A 14471-nucleotide genomic window follows, 5' to 3' on the forward strand; every position below is an offset into this window, starting at 1 on the left:
TTCATAGCTGCCATGCATACGTTGCCTCACTTAATCCCTACAGCATCCCTCTATGATGGGTGTCATCATGCCCATTTCACAGATGAGACACCAAGGATTACAGAAGTTATGCAACTTGCCTAAGTTCAAACGATTAGTAAGAGGCAGAGACTTGATTTCAACCACGGGGTGATGGAACTGGCTCAGACTGGCTCTGAGCAATTGTTAAATTTTTAGAAATTGTGCTATTCAGTTGATATCAAGATGATAGCTTGAATTGGGCTGTGATGGGAGTTCTTACACCGTGGAAATCTGCAAATGCTAAAAATTCGGCCCCTGTTTGTATGTTTTTCTGGACAAGCGGTTGTTATACACTCATCAGCCCTCCACCGATTTGAACCCAGGTCACCTGACCAGAGCTGCCCCTCCTACCTCTGTGCTACATGCAATTGCCTTAATGATTTCTGATGCATTTCTGATACAAAAAATTCCTTAAGTCACCCTTCTTCCTCTGAATCCCTGCAGCAGGGGTTGTCATGCCCCTGTGTTTTGTACCTCCCTTCATCACCTTTGTCACCGTTGTGTGCCCCGGCTTCCTACCTCGATAGGAAATTTCTCTAGGACAGAGAGAGAAATTGTCTTATGCCTCCCGTGTTCCCAGCCGCTGTGCACCACTGCAGCACTCGATAAATATCTGCTGTCGAAGTTGGCGTTGATATACCTACACTCATCTATTGATAGCTAGGGAACAGTGACATCTCTAAAATGATATAAAAGTCTGTGCTCAGAACATTTGCATCTGTTACCACTCACAGATCCTGACTCTTACATTTATAAAGGCAGACGCTACTGGAAAGTGTGTTTCAACCTCAAGATGACCTTTTAAGAGAACTGTAACATCCATTACGGGCCAGGGATGTGGTTGGTATGCTTCCTGCCTACTCCCACCCACACACTGGCAGATATATTAATTACCTGCCTGCCTGGCCACTGGGCAGCTTGTTGTGAAATTGTTTATCTTCCCAGCTCTGCACTCTCCAGCCTGGGAAATAAAGTATGCATGCTGCCTGGAAGGAGGGGGTCCTGAGACTTCTCTCATCGTGTCGTGCCCTCCAGTGCCCGAGAGCCCAGACCTGTAGAGAACCCCAGAAAGGATAGGATGAAAAGAATCTGCCCAGAGGACTCAGGCCACTGTAGAAAGTGATGGGCCCTAAGAGACATCGGAAGACTCGGATTTGGGGTCACTTCAACCGTATAATATGTGAGCTACTCAAAATATCTCTGGTGCACACGAACAAGCTGCAGAAGCAGCTCGTGCCAGGAAGTCTGCTTCTAGAGGAAAAAGCAAGGTCTCTCGTGAAAGCCACCCTTGCCCTCCAGCAAAGCTCTTTGAAATGTTCTGACATTGCAAAAGAATCTGTAAATCACCACTTCCTCTGCACCACTTGCAACAATGTCTCTTCCTTATTAATTTATTCTACAGGTACGTTTTTGAGGGGCGCCTGGGTGGCTCAGTCGGTTGGGCGTCCGACTCTTGATTTCGGCTCAGGTCATGATCCCAGGGTCGGGGGATCGAGCCCTGCATTGGGCTCCATGCTGAGTGTGGAACCTGCTGGGGATTCTTTCTCTCTCTCCTTCTGTCCCTCTCTTGTGCTCTTTCTCTCTCCTCCAATGAAAAAAAACAAAAAAACTGTGTTGAGGGTCTACTATATGTCAAGCCCTTTTCTCAGCACTTGAGAAACATGAGCAAATGGAACAAAATTGCTACTGCAGTGGGGCTGACCTCTGAGTTTCAACCCTCGTTTCAATCCTCTTGACCTTCACTGCATGGGCATGTGTTCATTTATCCAACATGTAGTCATGTGGCCAACAGGCCTTGGGCATCCGCTGTGTGTCTCCTCTGTGGTGCTGGGGCCTGGGGCTACAGAAGAAGATAGACTCTGTTCACGGAACCCAGTTTAAGGGAGGAGGCAGACACGTAACCCCTGGGTTCTAGCACCTGGCCGGTATCCACGAGAATCCGCTTTGAGTGAGGAGGTCGTGTCCGTGAGCCTTCCTCAAGGAGGTGTCACCTGAGTTGAGTCTCATGGGATGGTAGAAGGAACACAGACAGGACAGAGCTTGGAACAGCTTGGTGCACAGAGGAAATGAAAGGCAGCAAAGGTGGCTGGGGTATAAAGTCTGGGACAGGAAGTAGCAAGAACTGAAACCCAAGATGGACAGCTAGGCAAGCCCTGCGTCATGTGTCCATTCCCTAGTTTATTCCATTTATTTTTTTTTAATTTTTTTTTCCAACGTTTTTTATTTATTTTTGGGACAGAGAGAGACAGAGCATGAACGGGGGAGGGGCAGAGAGAGAGGGAGACACAGAATCGGAAACAGGCTCCAGGCTCTGAGCCATCAGCCCAGAGCCTGACGCGGGGCTCGAACTCACGGACCGCGAGATCGTGACCTGGCTGAAGTCGGACGCTTAACCGACTGCGCCACCCAGGTGCCCCATTTATTCCATTTATTAAAAAACAAAACAAAACAAAAATCCAGCCACCCCCACCATACCCTGAAGTCCACCTTTCTGCTGGCTGTCTTCTCTGAAAGGTAGGAAGCCTGAGGGGGCACCTCCCTGGTCTCTGTCCTGAAGATGTAGACCTACAGGGTGACCACACTGTCCCACACTCCCTGCCTCCTCCCAGCCACACCCCAGCCCATTCCACTTCTCCATTTTGTCTCAGCCTCCTGGCATTTCCAAACCCACCCTTCAAGGGAGACTTCTGCCTGGCCCTGGGGATGCCCCTCCTCCTCACTGCCCTCTGGTTCCAGTAATTCACTGGTAACTCACTGGCCCTTGGGAGGCAGCTCAGAGCCTGGCTCTCTCCTCCTGCATCCTGACCCCAGTACCCGTCACACTGAGCGAGCCAAGCAACGAGCTTTATAGCCACCTCTGCTCCTCCTGGAATGGCCCTTCCCGGAAATGTGGGAGCCTCATCAGTCCTCTGTCAGCCAATAAAAATAGGATGATAGATGTTCAAAGACTTTGAAAAGACAAGAAGTATAATTCATAGCGTTTTTGTTGTTACCATTTGAGGCCCCTAGACCTCTGACGAAGCCATTTCTGGCTTTGTGGGAAGTCCGCCAGGATGGAATTCATTGATTTCAGTAAGTGTCCCCAAAATAAAAACTTTGGTTAAAAAGTTTCAAAGGTTCAAAGGGAATTAGGACAAGTAAGGGAGGGAAGAACTGGGAAAGAAATGTTGAAGTCCGATAGCTCAGGGCCTTCCTCTTTGAAGGAGGTAGCTAAGTCACAAGAGAAATCCAAGTCGTGGGTCTCAATGACCTTTTACAGACTGCGTTAGCATTTTACCAACTCTTATAGACTGATTCGGCAGATGGCTGGAACATGAAAGAAAAAAGGTAGTCCATGAGACTGCTTGCTACCAAAATAAAGGGAAAACAAAGGCAATTGGCCCTTGTCCCTATTTGGATAAACCGAAAACAGCTTGGATTGTGTTAACAGAAGCATGTGTTCTACCAACAGCCAAAGGAGATCACTTGTGTCCCCAGGTCTGTCCAGTGTGACATGGTCATGTGTCACTCTTTCCAGGTGAACACATCACTCTTTAAATTAAGGCAGCCGCATTCACTGCTCACAAAGGGGGCCCTAAAAACCTTGCCCATCCTTCTTTGAGAAGCTGAGGGCACGGTCTGATCTGCATGCCTCTTTCTCAAATATAAGAGCTAACAAAAAAGACGCTCGTTCATATGGTAAATAACAAACTTTCCTGAGCTTTTTGGTAATCAAATCAATTTTACTTTATGAATTCCATTCCTCCCCGTTTGTAATTTAGATGGAAAGACATCTAAGTCAATGAAAATCCAACCGAAGAAACATTGGCCTCTGTGTGAAAAGAAATCTCACTTATAAATATTATTTTAAAAGGGTACAATGTAAGAAAGTCCAAAGACTTTTGCTTCCTTTGTTCTTTTTAATATTTTATTTGGACTTTGGCCTTGCAGTCAGGACAATCCACACACAGCAAGACAAATAGGCCTTCATATAAAAAATACCAGAAGGGTGCCTGGGTGGCTCAGTCATTTAAGTGTCTGACTTCGGCTCGGGTCATGATCTCGAGGTTCGTGAGTTCGAGCCCCGCGTCGGGCTCTGTGCTAACAACTCAGAGCCTGGAGCCTGCTTCAGATTCTGTGTCTCCCTCTCTTTCTGCCCCTCCCTTGCTCACTCAAGCTCTGTCTTTCCCTGTCTCTCAGAAATAAACATTAAAAAAAAAATTTTTTGTTTTAAATACTGGAAAGGGCTCTGTCTTTTATTTTTTACTTTTATATGTTTTATATATTTTTCCTTCTATTTGTTATATTTTTAGAATCTTTACATCTTTTATTTCAAAATATTTATATCTGTGTGACAGATTTATGGTTGCTTTTTATTTTCCTCATTTTGCTTAACTATATATTGTATCACGAACATGGGTTGATTGTGTAGTAAATAAAAATATTTAAAGAGGAGGACTAAGGTTTGACGCAGATGAGATCTTTTCTTTCTTTTAAAATCAAATAGTTAAGGGGCACCTGGGTGGTTCAGTCTCTTGAGTGTCCGACTTCAGCTCAGATCATGATCTCACAGTCTGTGAGTTCAAGCCCCGCATCAGGCTCTGTGCTGACAGCCCAGAGCCTGGAGTCTGCTTCGGATTCTGCGTCTCCCTCTCTCTCTGCCCCTCCCCCCCCTCATGCTCTGTCTCTCTCTCTCTGTGAAAAATAAATAAACATTAAAAAAAAAAAGAAAGAAAGTGGTTCTTACTTTAAAAAAAAAAAGAAATAGTTAAGAAAATCAATGTATAAAAATCGAGAAGCCAAAGAAAACATTTCACTGATAAGTTCGCTGGATGGTAGGTTTCCATTTAGCTGTTTGACCTCTTTCACATGACACCAGGGTATTTTCATGGATAAAACTACAATCCCAGATATTCATCCTTTCAGATTCATACTTTCCATCTTAGCCCACAGAAGCTTTCTTTCAGGGATCTTGCAGAAATTTCTGGCTTGTTGTTTCAGTCATTGGCCTTTTCTCTGTGGAAGCCAGTAGAGAACAGACCATCCCCAGACCCTCGGAATGTTGCCAAGAGGCTCTTAATTGATGGAGACATTCTTTTAAAGTGACGGTTTCTTTCTAAAACAATTTTGATTGAATAATGAGACTAGCCGCGAACCATAATATTTGTAAGGCACAAGTACTGAAATCCTTAGTGATATTCCTTCAGGAGTCAGAACTAGAAGCGGAAAGAGGAAAGAGCTTGCTAAGTAGACTCAGTAGGACCTAGAAGCTGTCAGTACTTTCTCATTCACTCGAGAGACATTAGCTGAGCATCTCCTCGGGGCTGGATACTTTTCTAAGCCCAGGGACAGCAGTGAACCACAAAAACCTGTCTCTCTTGGAGCTGATATCCTAGCGAGGTGAACAGATGGCTAACAACCAAATACACAAATAATACATATAATATTTCAGGTAGTGATAATGGTCCATGGATAAATTCTAAGAGAGTCTATGAACTCCCATAGAGGCAAAAGATACACCTTGATTTTCACCAGCTCAGCATTTCCTTCATTTTAAAAAAAATGTTTATTTATTTATTTTTACAGAGAGAGAGAGAGAGAGCACTCATGCGTGCACAAGAGCAGAGGAGGGGCAGTGGGAGGGGGAGAGAGAGAATCCCAAGCAGGCTCTGAGCTGGGCAGGGCTCGATCCCATGACCATGAGATCACAACCTGAGCTGAAATCAAGAGTTGAACACTGAACCAGCTGAGCCACCCAGATGCCCCTTCCTTCATTTTTGAATGTAGGCAACAAACTATAATAGCACTACTTAACAATATCTATAATGTCATCAGTCTAGAATTTAGGTACTTACATCAATTGCTCTTACTGGGACTCTCTCAAAATAATCATTCATACTACCATAAGATTTGTGTCAATATTATGATAGATATTAGACCCCCTGAGAAATCTCGTTATTTAATACATTAAATAAGCATGTATATGTATACGTATACATATATATATGCACATATATCTCACCTATTATTTATCAAAATAATTCAATATTTTTAATTTATCAAAATAATTCAATATTAATAATCCTATATGTTTTATTTTATACGTTCAAGCACATTGATCTGTGAAGTGGGTCCTTAGACTACACCAAACTTCCTAGAGGTCATTAGCAGTGCTTAATGCTATATTCTATCTCTTCATAGAGTTTCAAGAGATATATACTCAAGGCTGAGATTTAGCACAATTTCTGATTTTTACTGCTCTGTCGAGGACATTCTTAAGTCAAAAAAAAAAAAAAAAAAGAAATGTTTTTGTTGCGATGGTGAAGAATACCATTACGCCTGGTACAGTGAGGTCCACTGTCTTGATTCACATTAATGAGCCAGCCATTTACAGCCACAGTTTTGTACCATTGGTGCGAATGTTGACGCCATTAAAAAGACAAATAATGCCTTAGCATTATTATGAAAATAGTTTTGATCTTGTGGACCCCTAAAAGGGTCTCAGAGTCCCACCGAGGATCTAAGGACCACACATTGAGAACCACTGTGCAAGATTAAGAAGCAAATAAAGAAATTCTTTGGGGCATTTGAACCACCCAGGGGACTCTACTTGCATAAAAATTTTGTTGCTGGTTATTGTAGTCTACTGTCCAACTCTTTGAAATGGAAGTTTTACCCGAGCTTTTAAGGGAGAATTTTTTAAAACTCCCAGTTAAAAATAATCTGTTGACATTTTTTAATTGCCCAGTGCTGTAATACAAGCCTGGAACTACATCTTATAGCAGAGACACATGGTTCCTGGTCAAGAAAAAATATACAGTACAGAGAGGTCTTCACCTGAGGGGGGTCCTCTGTACTCCAGGTTAATAACCACCTGCTTCCCCCAATCCTGCTGACAAGGAGAAACACCTAGGATCATATTTGTTTTTTAATGCATTTGCTTCCAGGTCAATTAGCATCTTAAACCCCCAAATTCTGATTTTGTCAATAAGATAGATTTAGACCTAACGAATCCAGGACAAGAATGTGGAATGAGAACTGAGTTTCTCCACCTTCTATGAGACTGAGTGGACTGTGTCTCCTGCCAAATACAGATTCTTTCTAAAAGGAAATGGCCTTGGGCTGGAGGTAGGAAGATCTGGGCTCCCTAGGGTCTAGGACTATCAAGGATCCTTCACTGGGACTTTCTAAAATTTTGGTTACTGCTTTGGGGGGGGGGGGGAAACACTTGTTTTACACCAAGGATTTTCTTTTTCTCTGCTTCTTAAATCAAACCAGCATCCGTAGACTTACTGCCTTCGAAAAACTAAGCTAGCCCTTAGTGCTGACAGTTAAGCAGAGAATTTACAGTTATGTGGTTACCTAAAGGGTAAAACCAGGAATAACCCCATAGTGAAAATGTCCACTCTCCTGGTGAAACATTTCTGATATACTGAAAAACCACCTATTTATCCACTTTCATAAAAGAAAATGTTGGTGCCGATCATTGAAAACACCCAATAATCCAAAAAATCATCTATATTTAGTCTTGGAATTAGTAAGAGTATTCCTGCATTGTGATCTCCTCTGATGGTGTTTTTCTTGGGCTGGTATTAACATGAGTTCTTATTCTTTGACTTAAGGGCGGAGAGGTAAGTTGGTGGTTTGAAAATATCCCAAGAGCAGGAAGCCAACTCGTGATTTTAAATTTGCTACAAAGAACCCACCAGCTGGATATTCACCACTTAGTCAGTGAAGGGTTTCATTGTGGGCTTTATAGTTTTAGTACGTTTTTTTTTTCAAGAAGGAAACCATGCTCTCTCTAAAGCACAGCTCTCCTTCCTGTCCCCACCACCAGGCTTTTTGTTTGTTTGTTTGTTTGTTTGTTTGTTTGTCTGTTTAGTTTTTGCCCTGCTCTTCTGGTACTTGTAAGTACATAGTTTTCTTTCCAGGGGTGAGTTGAACAATCGAGCCCTTGCCTTTCCATGACCATCTTATCCAGTGTTGCTGAATCCTTCATAGCCCGTAATCAGTGCCTTCTGAGAACAAACTGCCGATTCACGCCCAGAGTTCTGTCTGTAGTTTCTAAAGTGTTTTCCCATAAATTTCCTTCAGTCCCTGCAGCCATCCTGTGAAAGAGGTAGACGTACCCTTCTGTTGTAGGTGAGGAAACGGATGCTCCGAAAGGTGAAGAAACCCGTCCATTGGAATCCAGCCAGTTAATAAGGGGCCAGGACTCAAACCCAAATCATCTAATGGCATATCCAGTGTTTTCTACCCCACCTTATAGCTAGTTCTTTCCTCGTCTAGACTCCTGACAAATCCTACTTGTCCTTGATTTACCAATGCTATTCTTGTCAGAAACGTAGTACAGAAAATTATAAGATCTCGCATTTTTTCAGAGTATACCCAGGCGTGAAACAGCTATGGCTGAAGACAGTGGAACATACATTGGTTACCTGTGGATCATATTTGAGCTGCCGACATGTTTTATGTCAGTCACAGTTTTTATTTCCTTTGGGCACTGACATTTAAGGATTTCACACAAAAATCCAAACTTCCAGCTTCTCTTGAAAAATCACATCAGGCCATCGTGGCACAAATTCCATGTAGCAATGATGGGCTTGAGCTGAGCAGCCCTGGCCCCCTGATGACAGGGAACGTGTTTTCCCAGTTGGCTCCAGGCTTCTCCATTCAGGCAGTGGAAGCAGGCAGAGGGCCCCACTCATGCGTTCATGCTACCTGACAGGCACTTGTGGGCATGGGTATTTGCCAACTCTGCTCTAGACCGTGAATTCCTGGGGAGTGGCGAGGGGAATGGACTGTATATAGCATAGTGCCAGCATATATTCGGAGCCTGGTAAGAGCAATGTTGAAATGCTGTTTTAATAGTGCTTCATTTCAAAAATGTCATTCTTATGTATATAGAAATTATTGTAGTAATTTGAATTTTTCTATTATTTATAGAGCGCTGGTCTGATCCATGGGCAGATAATAAATTTTAAAAGGGGAGAGAACATCAAAAAGAGAAAGAAAAGGGCAATAAAAGAAAGCTATTGTAGCACAGACCTTAAAGGATACTAATCGGGGTTTCCATCAGGTTGCTAAATGCCAGACCCTTAAACGTAGCTGCACATAATAAATACACGAGAGAATGTCTGGTAAAGGAGATGGAAGAGAAATCCAGATAACCAGCATCATAAAAGGACTGTAGCTTTCTGTCTTGCATTCTGTGCTGTTGTATTTCATTCTAGAGCAGAAGGAATCCAGGAAGCAAAGCCAATGACAGGGTCAGAAATGAGGTCTCTAGATAAACTTAAGATGGAAAATCACAAAGGGGAAAGTCTGAGGATTTGTAAAGACCAGTGGAAAACAGACAAGAAGCTTACAGTGGTGAGAAAAAGATCAAATATGAACGAGTTAAATAATGAATAAAGAACAAATGAACTATAACAAAGGAGGCCCAGGGTGCCTGGCTGGCTTAGTCTGTGGAACGTGCGACTCTTGATCTCGGGGCTGTAAGTTCAAGCCCCACGTTGGGTGTGGAGATTACTTAAGGGAAAAATCTTTTTTAAAAAAAGAGGCCCAGGAAAAAAAGAAGGCAGAAAAGACAATTGAGGTCATGTGGCTGGAGACACATCTATACTCAGTGCATCTTGGTGGGAGTTTTTTTGTTTGCTTTTTACTGTACATTATGGAAATTTTCACATATTCCTAGAAGAGAAGCTAGTCTGTGAATCTGTCACAGACAATTGTTAGCCACTCATGACAATAGAGTGTTAAGAAACTGAAATACCCAGTTAATCTAAAGTAATCATTCTATATAGTTTTAATCTCCTTTTATTATTTTTAAGTTTTTATTTAAATTCCAGTTAGTTAACATACAATGTAATATTAGCTTCAGGTATACAATAAACTGATTCAACACTTCCATATAATACCCATTGCTAATCACAACAAGTCCACTCCTTAATCCCCATCACCTATCTCACCCATCCCGCCACCCACCTCCCCTCTGGTAACCATCAGTTTATTCTCTATAGTTCCGCATCTGTTTCTTGGACTGCCTCTCTATCTTTTTTTCCCCTTTGCTCGTTTGTTTTGCTTCTTAAATTCCACACATGAGTGAAATCATATGGTATTTGTCTTTCTCTGACTGACTGATTACCCATGTCATTGCAAATGGCAAGATTTCATTCTTTTTTATGGGCTCAGTAACCATTGTATATATATACACCACATCCCTCCCTCTCTCTCTCTCCCCCTCCCACAATTGCATGTGCTCTCTCTCTCTCATGATAAATAAATATTAAAAAAACCTTTTTTTGATGTTTACTTATTTTTGGGAGAGAGCGAGCGAGAGAGAAGAGGAGGGGCGGGGGGGTGGGGGTGGACAGAGGATCCAAAGCAGGCTCTGTGCTGACAGCAGAGAGCCCGATGCAGGGCTTGAACTCCTGAACTGTGAGGTCATGACCTGAGCTGAAGTCAGATGCTTAACAACTGAGCCACCGAGCTGCCCCTAAATAAACATTTTTTTAATTAAAAAAAAATAAATTTTTGATAGAATTCACCTGTGAAACCATCTGGTCCTAGGCTTTTGTTTGTTGGGAGTTTTTTTGATTACTGATCCAATTTCTTTGCTGGTTATTAGTCTGTTCAAGTTTCTTATTTCTTCCTGTTTCAGTTCTGATAATTTATATGTTTCTAGAAATTTATCCATTTCTTCTAGATTGTCCAATTTGTTGGAATACAGTTTTTTATAATATTCTTTTTTTTATTTTTTTTATTTTTTAAATTTTATTTTTTATTTTTTAAAATGTACATCCAAATTAGTTAGCATATAGTGCAACAATGATTTCAGGAGTAGATTCCTTAGTGCCCCTTACCCATTTAGCCCATCCCCCCTCCCACAGCCCCTCCAGTAACCCTCAGTTTGTTCTCCATATTTATGAGTCTCTTCTGTTTTGCCCCCCTCCCTGTTTTTATATTATTTTTGTTTCCCTTCCCTTATGTTCTTCTGTTTTGTCTCTTAAAGTCCTCATGTGAGTGAAGTCATATGATTTTTGTCTTTCTCTGACTGACTAATTTCACTTAGCATAATACCCTCCAATTCCATCCACATAGTTGCAAGTGGCAAGATTTCATTCTTTTTGATTGCCGAGTGGTACTCCATTGTGTGTGTGTGTGTGTGTGTGTGTGTGTGTGTGTGTGTGTGTATACCACATCTTCTTTATGCATTCATCCATCGATGGACATTTGGGCTCTTTCCATACTTTGGCTATTGTTGATAGCGCTGCTATAAACATGGGGGTGCATGTGTCCCTTCGAAACAGCACACCTGTATCCCTTGGATAAATACCTAGTAGTGCAATTGCTGGGTCATAGGGAGTTCTATTTTTAGTTTTTTGAGGAACCTCCACACTGTTTTCCAGAGTGGCTGCACCAGCTTGCATTCCCACCAACAATGCAAAAGAGATCCTCTTTCTCCGCATCCTTGCCAGCATCTATTATTGCCTGAGTTGTTAACCTTGGGTATTGTTAATAGTGTTGCTATAAACATGGGGGTGCATGTGTCCCTTCGAAACAGCACACCTGTATCCCTTGGATAAATACCTAGTAGTGCAATTGCTGGGTCATAGGGAGTTCTATTTTTGGTTTTTTGAGGAACCTCCACACTGTTTTCCAGAGTGGCTGCACCAGCTTGCATTCCCACCAACAATGCAAAAGAGATCCTCTTTGTCTGCATCCTCGCCAACATCTGTTGTTGCCTGAGTTGTTAACGTTAGCCATTCTAACAGGTATAAGGTGGTTTTATTTGTATTTCCCTGATGATGAGTGATGTGGAGCATTTTTTCGTGTGTCGGTTGGCCATCTGGATGTCTTCTTTGGAGAAGTGTCTATTCATGTCATTTGCCCATTTCTTCACTGGATTATTTTTTTGGGTGTTGAGTTTGATAAGTTCTTTATAGGTTTTCGATACTAACCCTTTATCTGATATGTCATTTGCAAACAATATTCTCTTAAAATTGTTTGGTTTTTTTGTGGTATTGGTTATTTATCCTTTCTCATTTGTGATTTAAATTATTTGGGTCCTTTCTCTTTTCTTTTTGATAAGTCTGGCTATAGATTTATAGATTTTATTAATTTTTTTCAAAGAACTAACTCCTGATTTTATTGATCTGTTCTATTGTTTATTTAGTTTCTGTATCACTTATTTCTGCTCTAATCTTTATTATCTCCTTTCTTCTGATGGCTTTAGGCTTTGTTTGTTCTTTTTCTAGGTCCTTTAGGTATAAGGTAAGGTTGTTTATTTGAGATTTTTCTTGCTTCTTGATATAGGCATGTATTGCTATAAACTTTCCTCTTATAACCATTTTTGCTGCATCCCAAAGGTTTTGGACCATTGTGTTTTTTCATTTGTTTCCATCTATTTTTTTTAATTTCTTCTTTGATTTCTTGGTTTACCATTCATTGTTTAGTAGCATGCTTAACCTCTATGTATTTGTGGTCTTTCCATATGTTTTCTTATGGTTGACTTCTAGTTTCATGGCGTTGTGGCCAGAAAAGGTGCATGGCATGATTTAATACTTTTGTGTTTGTTGAGGCCTGTTTTGTAACCTAATATGTGATCGATTCTGGAGAATGTTACATGTGCACTTGAAAAGAATGTGTATTCTGCTGTTTTAGGATAGAATTTTCTGAATACATCTGCTAAGTGCACTGGTCCCATGTGTCATTCAAAGCCATGTCTCCTTGTTTATTTTGTGTTTAGATGATCTGTCCATTGATGTAGGTGGGGTGTTAAAGTCCCCTACTGTTATTGTCTTATTATCTATTAGTTCCTCTATCTTTGTTATTAATTGTTTTATGTATTTGGGTGTTTCCATATTGGGTGCATAAATTAAATTTCTCCTTATTAAACCTATTATGGATCATGAGTTGGGACTAGGAGGCCACAGAAAGGAGAGAGAGTGGACCTAAAAAAATCCACAGACATGCAATTTATGCCCCAGGTAACCAGAAGTTGAAAGTGTGACTTTTGCAGTTTGTTTTGATGTCTTGGGCCAAAACGATTAGAGCCCTGGACGTGAAATAAAGGGAAAGGAATTCTGAAGCTCTTCAGCTGGGAAGGCAAAATCATCCAAATTCTGTGAAGACAGTTGCTATGCTTTTTAAAAACTTGTGTGGCCCAAATGGGTCATAAATAATTTTTATGGTATAAAATCCTTGAAGAACATGCTTGGTCTGTCAGGGATTCTTGCCATTCTTACACTCACAAAGTTTCGTGCTGGTTGAGAAGATCTGTGCATGCCTGAGCTTTCTGTTTGGTACGGCCTCTAGGAAATACTAAACCGTGTTGAGACCTAAGCCTACTCCTCGCGCTTCTTTTAACGGGTGAAATGAACAGATTTGACTCGAATGATGTGTTTCTCTTCACTTCATAATTCAACTTTTAAGTAAAATCTACAGTGGTTCGTCTGACTCTGGCATATTTTCCTTCTGGTGTTATAGAGAGAGCAGTCAAAAGTTAAAATGCATTTCTAGGGTTTTAAGATCTAGAATGGTAAAATTGTAGACCCAATAGGACCCACTGGCAATCCATTGAAATGATATCATGCTACCTACAGAAAGCCTCAAAACGATGAGGCTTTTTTTTTCTATGTGGCTAGGTAGGAAGGAGGGGTTGAGTCTCCCCATAAACTAGACCTTCTGCTTCTATTAGCACCTCAATATTAGTCATATTAGAAGGACAGGTAGTCCCATTGACTCTGAACTTGCGAATGTAATCAGTATAGTCTTCTTCTGGAAGGACTTCTGCCACTCACTGGGCAGAAGAGCCCTGGGCTCGGGAGGCCAGTGTGTGCCTGGTTCACCTAGAGCTCACAGCAGAGCTGCTGGTGGCAAAGGCCCATCCACATGGCTCTTCCTGGGCCTTGGAAACTAGAACCACAAAATCTCAAAGTCATTATTCCTCTAAGTGGAGTCCACATCTGAAATGCACTTTTTCTAGCAGGGAAAAGGGTTATAGGTCATTGAACAGCATTTCAGTCATACAGATGTCTACTCAAAAAAAGCATCCATAATGATGTATCTTTATCTACAATATCATTTAAATGTATTAGTACTTGTATTCTGGATTTCACTCTAGTGGTGAACTTTTTATGATGTTGTTTATTAAAAACCAGTGCCATCCTCTGAAAGCTTTAATCAGCTTCCCATGGTGATTTGCTGGGCATAGCACAATTCAAATTAAAATTTCATTATCTTCAAAGGCACTTTTATGAGCTATAAGAAAGCACCTGCCTGGCCCTGGGTGGGTACCATAATGCAGAGAGAATACATGAAGCTTTTCTTCCAGAAGTTTAGAGACTCTATACTACTAATAAAAATATGTAGAGAACAAATATTATATATTTTTTGTATTCATGGCATACTTCAAATATGGGAACGTT

General features: G+C 41.3%; 1 protein-coding gene across 3 annotated transcripts in view; it reads left to right on the plus strand.

The window, feature by feature from the left end:
- UST (uronyl 2-sulfotransferase) overlaps positions 1 to 14471 on the plus strand; it is a 318211-nt gene that overhangs the window by 220172 nt on the left and 83568 nt on the right. The gene's annotated exons all lie outside the window — the stretch shown is intronic.

Source organism: Lynx canadensis, chromosome B2 (assembly GCF_007474595.2).
Source record: "Lynx canadensis isolate LIC74 chromosome B2, mLynCan4.pri.v2, whole genome shotgun sequence".
Lineage (NCBI taxonomy): Eukaryota > Metazoa > Chordata > Mammalia > Carnivora > Felidae > Lynx > Lynx canadensis.